The sequence below is a fragment of the Hoplias malabaricus genome, chromosome 11 (genome assembly GCF_029633855.1).
Source record: "Hoplias malabaricus isolate fHopMal1 chromosome 11, fHopMal1.hap1, whole genome shotgun sequence".
Classification (NCBI taxonomy): domain Eukaryota; kingdom Metazoa; phylum Chordata; class Actinopteri; order Characiformes; family Erythrinidae; genus Hoplias; species Hoplias malabaricus.
In genome coordinates this window covers 30,610,451-30,626,279 of record NC_089810.1, presented here as the reverse complement: position 1 = coordinate 30,626,279, position 15,829 = coordinate 30,610,451, and the positions used below count along the sequence as shown (strand labels likewise).

At 40.7% G+C, this 15,829-nt stretch overlaps 1 protein-coding gene across 2 annotated transcripts in view; it reads right to left on the bottom strand.

Annotated features, from left to right (window-relative positions):
- Positions 1-15,829, bottom strand: part of cdon (cell adhesion associated, oncogene regulated) — a 53,461-nt gene that overhangs the window by 36,878 nt on the left and 754 nt on the right. The gene's annotated exons all lie outside the window — the stretch shown is intronic.

The following is a 15,829-nucleotide window of genomic DNA, read 5'->3' as shown; positions in this document are numbered from 1 at the left end:
TGCATTTATATTTTTTTATTAAAAAAAAAGCATGACAAATAGGAATAATGTGCTAAACACTAAGCCATATTCAGACAGGCTGGGATAATATTATTTTACACAAAGACATATGTAACCTTTATGGTTGATTTGCACTCAAATCTAGGTAAAAATTACACAAATCTAGGTAAAAATAACAGAGATTAGAGGGGCTACTGGACTCACGGGCTGCCAGATCAAACACAGCAGAGCCACACAATCTTTAGCCTGTTACTACTTTTCTGAAAACAGCGCATCAACCAAAACTCTCTATCCCTCAATGACCTTATCATTTAGCATTTAGACACTACTAATCCTTCACACAGATATTAGAACTGATATTATAAACCATTTAACAGCAACTTGTTAACTTAAAAATGAGTAGGAGGCACGTTCATAACACGTACAGAGACTGCTGTTATGACATAAACCTACCTACAGCTGCCATATATTTCTCTTCACTAAGCAATACTTTAGGGCATTTTGTGGATTTGAGTAAACTGTGTCGTTAAGCAGCTGAACTTATCCTTCTATTTGAACCATTTCATCACTCGGGAAAACCAGCTAATAAACAATTTTAGCCCAGGATAATACAAAATATTCCCCAAGAAGTCAATTCAAACTGCATACATACATACAGTATGTAAAAGGCTCAGAAATCATTTCTGAAAATGTTTATTCAGATGGGTTTAAAACTACTGAGATACTCTGTATACTGAGATACTTTACCCCAAATCCATAGATGAAACAAAGCCGGTCCAAATAAGGCTTTAGTGACCCACCCTCTTCCTTGTCACCCAGTGTTAGTAGACATGGGCATTAATTAGCTGACGTAACAGAACTGCCAGTTAGCTCTCCCCTCCAAAGATGATGAGTGTCAGCAGCTGTGGCTGGCTTATGTGTCCCACACAAGCACATACAAGCCCTGTAAATGGGTGGAAATTTAGGTTAAAAATGTCAGATCTGTCAGTTCTGTGTCACATTTTTGAAATCCCAAAACCACTAATCTTTTACCACTAGGGCATAAAAAGTCCTGTTAATGTAGGTAGTGTTCTACCTCTAACTGTGGGAACCAGGTAAGCTGTAATCCGAAACTGCTTTATGCCCATAACAGTGTATTATTTGGAAGGCCAAATTGATGTTTTGCTCATTACACATTAGAACGGAGGATGATTTGGGAGAACTGATTCATGGTCAGATATTTCAAAATAAGAGATCAAAGCATATGTGTGAGAACCATTTTAATGGACAGATCTCTGGCCTGTGAAGTGTTATAAATTAACCGTTCTCCAGGATACGAAAAAGCCTCTGAAAAGAAGATGTTCTCTGTCCACTTCCTTTTGCTTTGTTTTAAGGCTTAGGTGTAAATGTGTATTGATGCACAAGGTGTGTTTAAAAAGACTTTAGTAAGTGAGCAGATTAAATGATGCGGGCAATGGAAAAAGGCATGTTTAGTGGATAAACAAGCAAAGCCCAAAACCCAAATTCGGCGTTCCATGGTATCCTTTGTACATTACTCATCTTGAGAATCAACGGTAAGAGACAACAATATATAGCTGTTCTTTCTGATATTATCTAACGCGCTATATTGCGCTATATGTATTCACTCAGCCATCTATGTCATTACATTTGGGTGTTACAATCACTTCCATGGCCACAGGTGTGTAAAACCAAGCACCTAGGCATGCACACTGCTATTACAAACATTTGTGAAAGTAAGTGGCACTCTCTGGAGCGCAGTGAATTAAAGTGTGATACCATGATATGGTGCCACCTGTGCAAAGTCCAGTCGTGAAATTTCCTTGCTACTAAAATTATACCACAGTCAACTGTCAGTGGTATTATAACAAAGTGGAAGTGATTGGGAACGACAGCAACTCAGCCACACAGTACTTGTCTGACTGTTTTATGCCAAGTGTAAAGTTTGGTGGAAGGGGGTTAAGGTGTGAGGTTGTTTTTCAGGAATTGGTCTTGGCCCCTTAGTTCCAGTGAAAAGGACTCTGAATGCTTCAGCACACCAAGAGACTTTGGACAATTTCATGCTCCCAATTTTGTGGGAACAGTTTGGGAGTGGCGCTTTCCTGTTCCAACACGACTGCGCACCTGTGCACAAAGCAAGGTCATTAAAGACATGGATGAGCAAATCCGGTTTGGAAGAACTTGACTGGCCTGAGCAGAGTCCTGACCTCAACGCAACAGAACACTTTTGGTATGAATTAGTGTGGAGACCGTGAGCCAGGACTTCTTGTCCAACATCAGTGTCTGACCTCAGAAATGCACTTCTGGAAGAATGGTTAAAAATTCCCATAAACACGCTCCTAAACCTTGTGGAAAGCCTTCCCACAAGAGTTGAAGAGTTGTAGCTGCAAAGGGTGGGCTGACATCATATTAGACCCTATGGATTAAGAATGATGTCATTCAATTTCATATGCATGTAAAGGCAGATGAGCAAATAGTTTTGGCAATTTTATTATCTTATTAAATCCACTGATGTCACTAAAACAAATTTCTTTAAGGCCACCGAAAAACTAAATAATATTTAAGCATTTTTTTTTAAATCTAAGCGAAGCATGGTGTCTACAACGAGAGCAAACTATGGTACTTATTCTACCTGCACAAATCCCTGAGCTACTGAAATAGCCCACTTGAGGCCCTGGAAGACACTGTTGCAGCGAGATGAGCATTTTTGGAGGAGTGAAAGCTACAACCAGGGTGACACCCGGGAAAATAAACATTCCAACAGGCCCCTGGGGTTGGGTGGTGAGGGGAGGGGGGTGTACGGCACCTGCACCCCTCTAGAAAAGAACGGAGAGAAGAAAGAGGCGCCCCTCACCACAGGAAACGCTTCAAGAGCCATCTGCCTCATGCCCAGATCCCTGTCATATTGGGTAAACAGGGACAATGGCAATGGCAGAAAGCATCAAAGACCCCGCAGGGCAGGGCAAGCCAGAGACAGAAAAAGGGGGATGGAGGAATGACAGAAAAGAGAGAGAGAGAGAGAGAGAGAGAGAGAGAGAGAGAGAGAGAGAGAGACAGAGAGAGAGAGAGAGAGAGAGAGAGAGACAGAGAGAGAGAGAGATTGTCTACCATATTTTTAAGTAGAAAAACTCCTGGCCAGAGCATATTAAAAGAGACAGGTCTGAATATCTGGCTGGGGAATCTTCAAGCCACAGCTATTTCAGTTAAACATTTAATTGTTAAAAATGCACAAACAAAAAAGGCACAATACGATGGCATACAGCATGAGAAAACTTTACAGGGGTGAACAAAAGGAAGAAAGACAAAAATGGGAGTTAGTCAGTGAATGTGGTGGTCTGATCTGACCTGTGTGCTGAAGCTGACTCCTATTCTATAACATGAACCTGTCTGCACTTGCCCCCCTGAGCTGCTGACAGAGGAGCACCCACACACACACACACATATATATGTATACGCACATTCCACAGAGAGAAAGAAGACAATAAATACCAAGATGTCATTAAAACGTATCTCCTATATCACTAAAAGATAGGAAAAACCAGTAGGCCTAATATTTTAACTACAAATAGTACAACTTAAAATAAAAGTAGAAAGACAGATGGGGGTAGCGGTGAATGGAGCAGCAGTGGGGGGGGGGGAAAGAGGGATTCATCGTGAGGTGAATACTTGCCAAACCTCAGCTCATTTCCCCTGCTAATGCCTGACAGAGACAAACCAATACTGTGTGAACCGTGCTTGTAATCCTCCCAGCCTGCTGATGGTACAACTTTGTGACTTAATGCGCAATCAGAGAGAAAGAGAGAGGGAGGGAGAGAGAGAGAGAGTAAGAGTGTAAGAGAATGGGGGGGCCAGACAACGGAGCCCTGCACTACCACCGCTCTGAATGGGCCTGTAATTGGCTACTATTGGTTGAAGCTTGAGGAATGAAGGCTGCCCCAGGCCATGCAGAGGAGACTAATGAATGGAAATTCTGGGCCTCTACTGAGCAGCCCTGCACTGATTAAATAGTGAAGGGAGAGTTTATTAAAAAACAAGAGGAAAGGAGAAGAAAGAGGCAGAGAGGCAGAGAAGGAGACACGGGGAGAAAGAGAGAGAGAACAAGACAGAGAGGGTAATGTGTATTGCCACACTGTGAACACACTGCGCAGAGAGACGACACAGACGGGTCAGTCTTTGTTTTAATGGGAACAAAGAAGGAAATCAGACTGGATGAGTTAGTCAATGCGCAAGTGTATTGAAATGACACTGGTGCCATTGTAAGTACATAAGGGAAGCCGTTAAATGTTCTCCAAAAATACTGTGTGTGTGTGTGTGTGTGTGTGTGTGTGTGTGTGTGCGCTCTAGGAAATTCTAAGAAATTCTGAGGGAGACTGACATTGCTTTCAAGGCCCCTTGTGGCAAAAATGCATTGCAACATCTGGAAGGTGAGGGTGACCCTGGGTTAAGCTTAGGAGAGGGCAAAGTGTCAAAGTTTGTTTATGAGGAGAAAGAGCCAAGAGAAAAGAAAGAAAGAAAAAAAAAAGAATGAGAACCGAGGCCCCTGGAATCAGATACTTCCAACAAAGTCCTGTTTACCAAGGACACACATAACTGCCTCCCTAACCCCGAAGATTCCCAGCCCTGATCCATCCGCCCCCGCCTTCCTTTGTAAAGTGCCAGGCCCAAGACCTGAGAGACGGCGCTAATTCCCACCCCGGGCTGCTTGGCCTCGGACACAAACACTCAGTGGGGTTTGCCTGGTGAGCTGGAGCTCAGAGGGAGGGGCTGAGACTCAGTACAGTACAGAAGAACCCTCTTAATTGGAGTTTGTTCTGCGGCGTCTTGTTTGCCTGGGAAAAGCGGTTTGGGGGCTGGTGGGGGGTGCTGAGAGAGAGAGAGAGAGACGAGGACGGAGAGGTAAGTGAGTTGTTTCCCAAGGTTTTCAACAACAGGGATTAAGCAGAGCCAAAACTCAATAGGGGCGTCTCGGACACTGGAAACAGATCTCAGGGCACTGTCTTTGCGCAAGGCCGCAGTCGGGCCTGCTGCAAACTACGCCCACTGCATTGTTGGGAGCCGCTGAGTTGCCCTTCCAGCTGAGTTCACAGCACCACTGGAGCCCCGGAGGGGCAATGGGCACAGGAGGGAGGTAATCTGGATGGAGAGCAGGAATGCAGGGCAGACAGAGATTGTGTAAGCCCCACTGAGGACTGTGATGATTGGCAGCAAATGCCAAGTGCGTCTGATTCATAGACCATAGGGAAGGGAGGAACGGGTGGGTGGGTGTAGGTGTTAGTGTGTTAGAGCCGCAAGAGAATTAGACAGCTCCTCCTGAGGAGGAGGCTGAGCATTCACATTCCACTGGCCTGGAATATGGGAGAACAGACATCGAGAAACAAATAGAGCCCAGAAAAACAGAAAGAGAAGCATTTAAGTCTGGGTCTTTACTCTATCAATGTCCCACTTGTGAAACTCCCTTGCACTTACTCAGCCAGCCCTAGCCATTACAGCTTATCATGGCGACTGTCGACTATGACAGCACGGCAGCCACGTTGATTAAATATTGAACCTGGCCTGGGGCTTTCCATTTGATTCCTTGCACAACACCAGTTCTCGCTCGAACTCCAGCTCCGAGTCAGCTCTCCCTGATCACTCTGGATTCCATCACCTCATCCGTCGCTGTGGAAACCAGGCTGGACATACAGCCATACAAAGGCTCTGCTCAGTCTCCTGCCGATAGGTCCCTGGCCCTCAACCAAAAACACTCCCAGGGAAGAGACATATATTAAAAACTGCGACCCCCAACCATTCAGAAAACAAAAACAACATGACAGTGCATCTCCAAACAGATACGCGCAAGAAGCAAAGGCGGAGTGGCTCACAAACACTCAGGCGCCTGTGAGTGATCTGTTACACAGAGGGGAAATATCACGCTGCAATGCCTCTTTTACTAAGGCTGTACTGTACGCATTAAGAACCCATTGACACAGGAATGGATATTTTTTTTAAAAAGTTTTTTGTCTGCATTTTGGCTGTCCACATGAAAGTGCCGATTTGGGTCACTCGAAACTGAGGTTTTCCAAAACGCTCTCCAAGGTGGAGATTACTGAAGATGCTGTTGTCACTGTTTTCCTGTGGAAGGGGAAATCAGATATATATCCTGACGTCAAACCGCGTGTCTGTTTCTGGCTGAAATTCAAACAACTCCTCAATCCTCATATAGTGAATTACACAAGTCATAAAAGTAAAATGTATATAATGTGAATAAATAAATATGATGTTGTATTAGAAATATAAAATGCAATATTTTTAGGCATGAGGGGAGGACCGACGGAGGCGGACACACACGCTAATAACACAGACTTTATTAACAAGAAATTAACAAATCAAACATAAACGAACTCGAGGGCAAACACGAAATCAGGAAAGAACAAGACTAAGAACGAGAACCAGAAACAACATGACTAGGGATACTAACAAATAGAGCACTTGAAACAACATGAGAACAACATGGGCCGACACAGTACAACACAAAGAACAAATGAACGACCACAGCAAGTGAGGGAAGGGGACTTAAATACAAAACACAGACGAGACGCACCTGAGACAAATAACGAGGGTGACGAACAAGGAGGCGGAACAAAGGCGGGACTAGAACAACAACAAAACAAAGCCATGTGCTGAGAAAACAGACCAGACGGGACGAGGGCGTGACAACTATTAAGATTTATTAACTATTAACTATTAACTATTTCTGTGTCATGCTTTGTGGTGTTTTCATGGCTCTGTTAAAAATACACTACGGCGTACTGGACTGGAATTATAATACAACCGTTTTCATTTTCAATTAGACGGGAATAAAAACGGATGGGTGTGGTTGGGACTTAAAAGTTTTGGTAGAACTCACTGATATAAAATTATGCAGCAACTTTTAAATAGCCTATATAAATTGATTCTGTGTGGTGGCATTTATGGACTTCTAAAATATAGGAAAAAGTTTAAAAATCTTTTAGAAAGCCGAATGTTTTTGAAAAACAAACAAACAAACAAACAAAAACTTAAACCAATCCCTCCTGCCTTGTATGCACAAGTCTGAGAGCACCGAAATAAACACGAGCCATGGCCGCATCTATTTAGACTGTCTAAATGTTTATCTGTCTTATCTTTTAACTCTCTTGGAGTGCAAAGGTTGTGTTTTCCAATCTTGCTCCCAGAGATCAGAAAACAATTTGGCTGGTGTGAGTTCAATAAACTAGAACTTTCACTCTTTGGCTACGAGTCAGGCCATTAAACTCCTCGCCACTTTCTGGACTCAGCAACTCTCAGGGTTGAGCAGCGCTGGAGGTGTGAGCTGGGTCTGGATGGTGACGTATTGGGCTCAGCGGTGCCAAGACTAACACTGCCTCATGACAACAGCAAAACAGCGCAATAATAAAACTATCGAACACTGTGCTCTCACAGCTTGTGCACCGTTAACCGAGAGCACCCGAGGTCTTAACGTCCACAGATGGAGTCTTAATAAAAAAGCAACACGATGGATGGGGTGTCTTATAGAGACCAACCAGGAAGCCAGTCTGTCCGAGAGCCTTAAATATTATGAATCTCCCATCCTGAGTCTTAATCTAATCTTGCCTGTTTTTAACAGAAGGGTCAGCAGTGCAACAATGAGGGGCCTTCTTCAGACTGGACCCTGTAATTAATTCCTGTTTCCTCAGGGTTTCCTCAAGCAGTTTTTAAACAGCTCTATAAATGAAAACTATTTTTCTTCTTTTTTTTTCTACTGGGTATTGCTGCACCATAGGGCTCAAAATGGAACTCACAACCACACGGCTCCCTGCGGCAATACACCCACAGTGCCTCACACGCTTTGGTCCGCCCTCTGTACTGCTTCACCCAACAAACAGGCCCAGCATATGAGGGATGCCAACTTTAATAAAGCTCTCTTGGTTCTTTACTTCAGAATTGAAGAGTCATTGAGATTGCTCGTCAAATATTGGTTATGGATTCAGATCATTCCGATATACGTTGTGGTGTGCCCTGCTGGAGTAAAATGGCAGATGTTTGGTGTTGGGAAGCAGAAGGATGAGGGGTGGGAGTATAGGAAAAACAGTTTTCAACACAGTGCTGGGGCAACCAGTGAAATCTGGAGAATGTAAAGAGGCTTGCACTCAGGAAAAGCCAGAGAAATGAATCTTCCAAACAGGAAGTTGCTAAGGACAGAGAAATTTCTCTACTGATTTCTGCGGAAGAGACTGGAACACTCCTCTTTTTGTCTATGACAGTTGAGAGTAAGGGTCTGGTTCACAAGTTCAACCTCCACGAATAATCTTCCCCATGCATGAGGATTCTCTGCCCAACCCAGATAGTGGGAAAAATTCAGCCTCATCAGATCCTGAAGGACAATTATTGGAGAAACGGTTGTTTTTGGCTGCCGTGAGCTCATATGTCTCTCATGCCATGTTGCAACTTCCTGAGGAGTTGTATTTTGGTTTCTTTTTTCCTAATGAGGCCAAGTGCAATCAACCTAAATGCTCTCATAAACGTTAAGTCAAACCCGCCAAGAATCACATGTGAACGTATTTTGAGTTTCTGCCTTGTGCCCAGTGATTCCAGGGCGGGCTCTGGAACCTACTGTGACCCTGATCCGCATAAAGCAGTTGCAGAAAATGAATGGATAAATGAACGAAGGAATAGTCAAATGTGAGACGTTGCTGCTTTTACCGAATTATATTCCAATGAAAGCAAAAAATCATAAAAAATGCACTGCTGCTTTAAACAAGCTACATTCTAACAAGGACAGTTGCATTAAAGTTGCATTAAAAAACAAAAAAACAAATACGCCCATGAAGTATACTTTAAAAGGAAGCATAAATGCAAGACTATGGTGGAATGGAATGAAACGCACTTCAGCAAAGTTAAGGATTTATTCACTAACTTGAAAATGTACACTGAAATAAATGTGTGGACTTTAGTCAGTAAAGTGAACTTAAGTCAATCTTCCCAGCCCGCCAGACAGGAACCTAACCCAATACAAAATGGTGGGAAGGATCAGGCAGACAGGAACCACTGCCATAACTGATCTGAGCACAGAAATCATGTAAAATAAAAAGGTTAGCAACTAGTATATTAACTTTGATTTGAAGTGTTTTTTCCCTGTAGTGTAGCGTTGCATCACCTTGTTTGTAACGCCTCTGTTTAATCTCTAATCGATATTATTGATGTATGTCCTACTTTTTTAATGTAACAGTTTTTCCATAAATAAATATACTATATTTCTTCTCTGAGCTGAAATTAAGCAAAAGCATGTATAGGTCAAGTAGCAAAAAAAAGACACTAATCTTTTGATATCTGTGTCCTTAATTTCATCTTTAGAGCAGCTGTAAATAGTTTTTCCTGAGATAATGTGATATACAGGAATTATGGCCCAGATTTACTGGAGCTCACTGGCCACCTAAGAGTAAACTGCTTTAGGAAAGTGAGTCATATCTAACTGGGGTCTGTGGTTATATCAACTTCTGATGACTCTTCATACACATCGTTAAAAAAGTCTCCTAAATATAAAATATATGAAAAATCTATTTTCTGAAATTATAACCCTTAAACAAATAAGTGCTACATTACCTTTAATGCTAATCTTAATATATCTTTTCAGTTTTTCTTCATTTTATGAACTTTTATCTACTATTGCCAGCAGATATGAGGGTTTTTTCCCAACAAAGTTTTAAGTTCTCTTATGTGAAAATTCAATGCACGCTGCCATTGGCACATATTTTCAGAAATATTTCTTGAAATGTCTATAAACTGAAAGGCTCTTTAGGGAAGCAAACTTTCTTTTCAATAGCATGGCATCAAATAATACATTTTTACAAATTTAGATTTTTACAAGTGAAGTGTTGTTTAAGTATATTTCTATAATTTTCATATCTGTAATATCTAATAATAGAATATAAGAATGCTCTGATCTATGAAGTCTCATTAGAAATCTTTAAAGTTCATGGTGTAACTTCATGAACAAATAAGACTATAGCACATATGGCTGCACTAAACCAGAACGCAGATCAAATTCTAAGACAGAACAGCATTTGGTTTACTAATTCCAGCCAGCAGAGTGCACTCACAAACACCAGCCCGCAGCCCCCAACTCACCCACTCCTCCCAACCTGTCCACCCTGTTCATGTTTCCCTTCTGCCCTCTCATCGGAGCTGCTGGCCAATGTCATTCAGCACCACAGAAGGCTCTAAATCACACTGCAGACCTTGGCAGCTAGTCTCAAACCCTCTCCTGTCCATCCAACCCCAGAAAAGCATTGGTGCTGTCAACTGGTTACCAGTCACCAGGAGGACTTCAGCCAGAGGGCAAGTTAAGATAATAACACATACTGTATTTCAAAAACATCATTACTGGGAATAATCAAACTACTGCCAGGTCAAATTGATTCAAAATACCCCGGTGATATTTTTATTACTATTTTATTGGAATGTTATTAAAAGTTACAAATTACATGCTATTTTTTTCTTCTGAAAAAAAAACAAAAATCATTGTACATTTTTGACAATTCTGTTAAGGTTTATTTTCCAAAAAATGTAGTGATGAAAAAGTAAAAAGATATTAAATCTATATTCAGTTATAACACACAGAGAGAAAGGGCAACAGTGACACGTTATTTGCCAAACAGGGAACCCACATCCGTCTACTGTTAAACTTCAGATCTTGTCGAATACTGACCTTACTTTTGACTTCTCCATCAGTGAAAATTAAGTCTGTCAGCTTCTTCACATGTAATACTGCTACAATTTAACCACTGGGTTTAATGAATTAAGCACCAACAAAATATCTTTTTAGAAATGAATGACAATGTGACGTGCCTTAAAATATGAAATCACCAAATCACCAATTAGACAAAGTGCAAGTCACTGGAGCCCTATATATTTTCTGTTACAAATGAATATTAATGGCTTTTAAAGTGTTTACAACCTTATTATTACATTAATAAACAGATTTTAAAGGAGTACTATGTGGGAGGGAAGTGATGTACTTTTAATTTGTAATTTTTACAGAACTGTACTGAATTCAATGGTACATTTTCTGCAGTGCTGAACTTGGAGTTGCAACAAAATTACAGGTCACTGAATCATCACAATGACTTTGATTTTAAGGTAAAAATATAACAGTAATTTTAAGGTAAAATCAAAAGTACGGTAAAAATATAACAGAATTACGTCTGCTAGAGAGGTCCTGGGGAAATGTTGGTTAAGTAACTGATAAAACCCTTGAATCATGCTCTAATCAAGGCTACACCCTCTGAGCATGCAGTTTAGTGACATTCTCACCTCACTGTGCACACACATCTGGGCAGCATGCATTCCACATATGATGGAACGTGTGAATTGGCCTGCTATGTTTTTTTGACTCACTTATTTCATAGTTATTTGTGTCCCACAGCTGATCCTCCTGGAGCAGGGCAAATGAAGATCACAGCCCCAACCCAAATAAACACCCCAACCACACACTGATTTAGCAGTTCAAACTCACTTTCATCCAGCCCAGGCTAGAGATGGGGTTAGCGGACTGTGTAACATCTGTGTGGCAAGAGCAGTCAAAGCCAAGGAGGAGTCCCAAAATATACCCTGACTGCGCCCTCTCTCTCTCTCTCTCTCACTATTTCTCCCTCTCTCTAGCGGACACGCCCAGCCTGCCTCTCATAGTTATGCCAACATATTCATCACTCACTTTTACACTTTGACTGTGCATTTACATTTCCTCCTGCCCGCAACCCAAACAGACACAAGAAACCAAACCGTTCCCTAAATGGGCCGTGATGCTCCTCGATTCCTGAGAGATGACTGAAAAGACAAGAGGATTCCTCAAAAGATATTCCTCCCCATGACTCCTAGGACCGAGCTCAGGCCGGTTGAAGGGCTTATGCGGCAGCCATGCATCATAAAGAGCAGAAAGGCCGCTCCAAGCACATTACACAAGCTTACATTCAAATTGGCCACTTAAAATACCTCCCCTAGCAGCCACATGTGTTTAGCATTAGCCAGAACTCTCTAATCGGGCAAACATTATTCTAGCCTGCGTAATGGCACAGGCAGTGTTTAGAGTCGGCCCGTATGATAAGCGCTGGCATGCTAATGATTTATTAATGCCCGTACTTAGCTCGGGGACATTGATGTCCGATGCTTTTGAAATCGCAGGATGTAGCCCAGTCATCTGATGAGATGATCAGTGAGCTCATTCAGGATTAAGCCACAGCTGGAAATCAATCAAAGAGCAAGGAGCATCTTGAAACACAAGAAAAATGCTTGTTGTTTCTATCCGTGATAAAGGTGGGTAATATGGGAAAAAAAGTACCTCTGGGTATTGGATTTCTGGTGTCAGTATAAAATGCACAATAAATCAGTCACTTTTTATGGCTATGTTATTAATGCTAACATAACACATAGTCATGACATCCTTACAGCTACTCGCTACTATGCAGTTATTTAAGTATGTGTAATTCATTCATTCATTTATTTTCTGCAACTGCTGCATCCTATTCAGGGTCGTGGTGTGTCCAATGCCTACCTGATCCCATAGGGCACAAGGTAAGAACTCACCAAGGACAGGGTGCCAGTCCATTACCAAAGAGGTGTTCAACATAAGAAAAATTTCTCTCTATTATGAAAAGTAATATAAAAATACACTTCTAAACAGAAATTACTTTTCAGGGGTTTAGTCGATGACCAGAGAACTTTAAATATGGTACTACTGGTCCATTCAGTTTTTTTCCAGCTTAATAAACTTACAAGAAGTATCATCATAAATATTGTGTATTATGAAATGTCTGTAAGTATCATGATATATAGATTTTGCTATATATATTGTTTATCGCTAATATCTGATTGTTGTTAACAGGCAAATGTAAATGTAAAGTAACTGGTCTTTTTATGCTACACTTAATTACTCAAATGGTCTTAAACTATTGAGGTACCTGTAACACTTAAGGTAATTTACCTAAAGATAATATTACTACTAACATTACTATAAGCATTTATCTAAGTATCAAACTATCAATACCTAATGATATTAATGAAACTAATAATGTTTTACTATGAGTTCCAGCAGTAGTACTAATATTAAAGATTTATTCTGTCTCAACTAATGTTTAATTAGGGCACAGCGTTGTGTAAATTAACACGTTAACAACTTACAAAAACTAAAATATTCATGGTAATTACTATATTTTGTTAATAATTCATTGCAAACCTGATAAATCATTTATTAATGCGTACATTTCTCTTGACTACCATTAATTACTGTACCCTCATTGTAAAGCACTACAGCCTCATGAAGAATCTTATGATGAAGCTTATCGTGACATAATTTATCATGATTACAATAACACAACATCATACTGCCCACCCCCAAACAGCGGCCAACTTTGAATAACTTGAAAGACACGCTGTTGTCTCTCGCAAGATGAAACATAGCTCAAGCAACTGTTTGAACTCGCGGCTGCTTTCTTCAGAGGCGCCCATCTGCGTGCGTCTCACAGACACGATGTCATGCTCTTTCGGGGCGATCATTCACAACCTCACTCCTCTCAATGGTAACTGTTCCACTTTCTAAGTGCAGCCCCTATGTGCAAAAAAACACTAGCTAGGAAGCAACCGGTGGGATAGGGGTGTCATTACTCTACAGTGGCAGAAACAAAATAAACAAGGGGTACTGGAGAGATGAGGGAGCTGAATAAAACCGTATCAATTTCAGCACGTCCTGTAACTGGAAAGTGATCAAAGCCAGAGAAGTAGCAAAGGAAATTGATGTGGTTATTTTTCTCCTTGGATTTTGTTTAAAATTATTTTTCACCAAGGATTTTCCTGAGAAAAATTATTTTTGCATTTTCAAATGATAATAGCCTAAATGCATAAGTGAAATAGCAATTTATTCACCATAATGCAACATAAACCAGGCCACACACAATAAAATCTGTGTTGATGGTTTTCCTTAGTAACATTTATTGCCCAACTAATGGTGCGTGTATAAAGCATTACAGTGAATATGTCACATACTCAGGGCATAATTTTCTAAACATAGATTTAACAAAAATAAATAAATAAATAAAAACAGTACTTTCATTAAGTTAAACAGCTTAGAGCAATCAAAAGAGGCTTTAGCCATCAGAGCTCAAGAGATCTGCCCTCTTTCTTATATATATATATATATACACACATACACATACACATGCATGCATAAAGAGAGCGAGAGAGAGAGAAAAAGTGAGAAAAAGAGGCAACTATGCCAAGTCAGCCGCTGAGCTGAGGAGATTCTTCCAAAACCAAAGCCAGAAGGTGATTCCTTCTTGTTTGAGCAAAAGTGAAGATATACTACAGCTTTATCTCAATCCTGCCAGCCTGCTCTTACTCAGTCACACTCAGTTCTCACTCTTTCGTGCCAGCCTCATGACTTAGACTCAACAAGTGGAACAGCAAAGTATGCCTTTTACTAAACAGTATACGTATAGCCTAAAATGAACCTTTTATCCGTGGCATTTTATGAAATATCTTTAAAACAGTACCTCTCACAGTCTTCTATTGTGGTGGTATCATGAAAGAATCTTTCTGTGCAGAAAGCATGGGGGTTTTGTTGTGAGGCGGTGGTGTTGTCTTAACCTCTCTGATCAGACAAAAGCCACTCACATGCCACATGTAGGCATCCATTTACTTCTTTTTAGAAGAGGCACATCAAAAGAAACCCTGGAGGAGAAATGCTATGGCGTCCATCGCCTCTGCCAATCACAAACACAGACTGTTTGCAAATACACACAGTCTACCCATGAGCTAATACTGTAGAAGCATGTCTATATACAAGAGCATGCCACTGGGCTTTGTGTGCAACTAGTTATTTGCAAAAAGTTGTTCTCCCCTACTTTTCAGAAACTAGTGTCTACTTCTTATAAATGATATATTACTTGATAATATCTGTGTTCATTGTTCTTTTAAGTGAGCAGTCGTCAGTGGGGAAGACGTGACCATAAAATTCTGATCCGCTTAGGAATCCTGAATGAACGTGTTACTCTGCTTGTTTTAAATAGCAGTATATGTACGTCCTTCATTATCTCTGAATGTGGTGAAGTGTTATTAGTTTGGTTTCAGACGTGTACATAAAATCTCACAAACACTGAGTACATGATTAAAGAGAAAGAATGAATGACAGCAAATACACATCTCTTCATCTCTACACAGCAAAACTGATGCCTGCAGGCTACAACAGGCTTACGTTTTTAATAGAAATCCCCACAGGTGCCACTTTCTTCAGTAATGCCTTTTGTTTTTCTCTTTTTGACTGAGACAGATATTCAGTTTAAAGTTATTTGGTCAGTAAATGGACCAGTAGTTCAGGGCTTTATCCAGAACTTGTCCTAAATCAGGGTTTTAATGAAAATGTAACCTCAAACTAGGACCTCAAACTATGGATATCATTAATTTATCACAATTTTATCCAACCTGTGTAGGTCACAATAACCGAGGACACAGCTGCTAAATACAAACAGGCTTGGACACAAATACAGTAGTGAAATTAAAAGATTTTAAAATAGTATTGATTATTATTTATGTCATAAAGTACCTTATAAAACCCGAATAAGCATTTATAATGAATAAATGGGTTTAAACCACCCATAAACCCTTTAATACGGTTAGTCCTGAGGTAAAGTGGCAGCAAACAGTGACGGTAAGACGACGGTGTGCACTATTTACTTGCAATAAAAGGGTTAGGACCTGTTTTATTGCATGTAAACGTGTCTCGATACTCGTCTAGCGAGGAGGCAAAAGTTCGAGGTAAAGCGTCTGTACTGGCTTCACTTGGTTT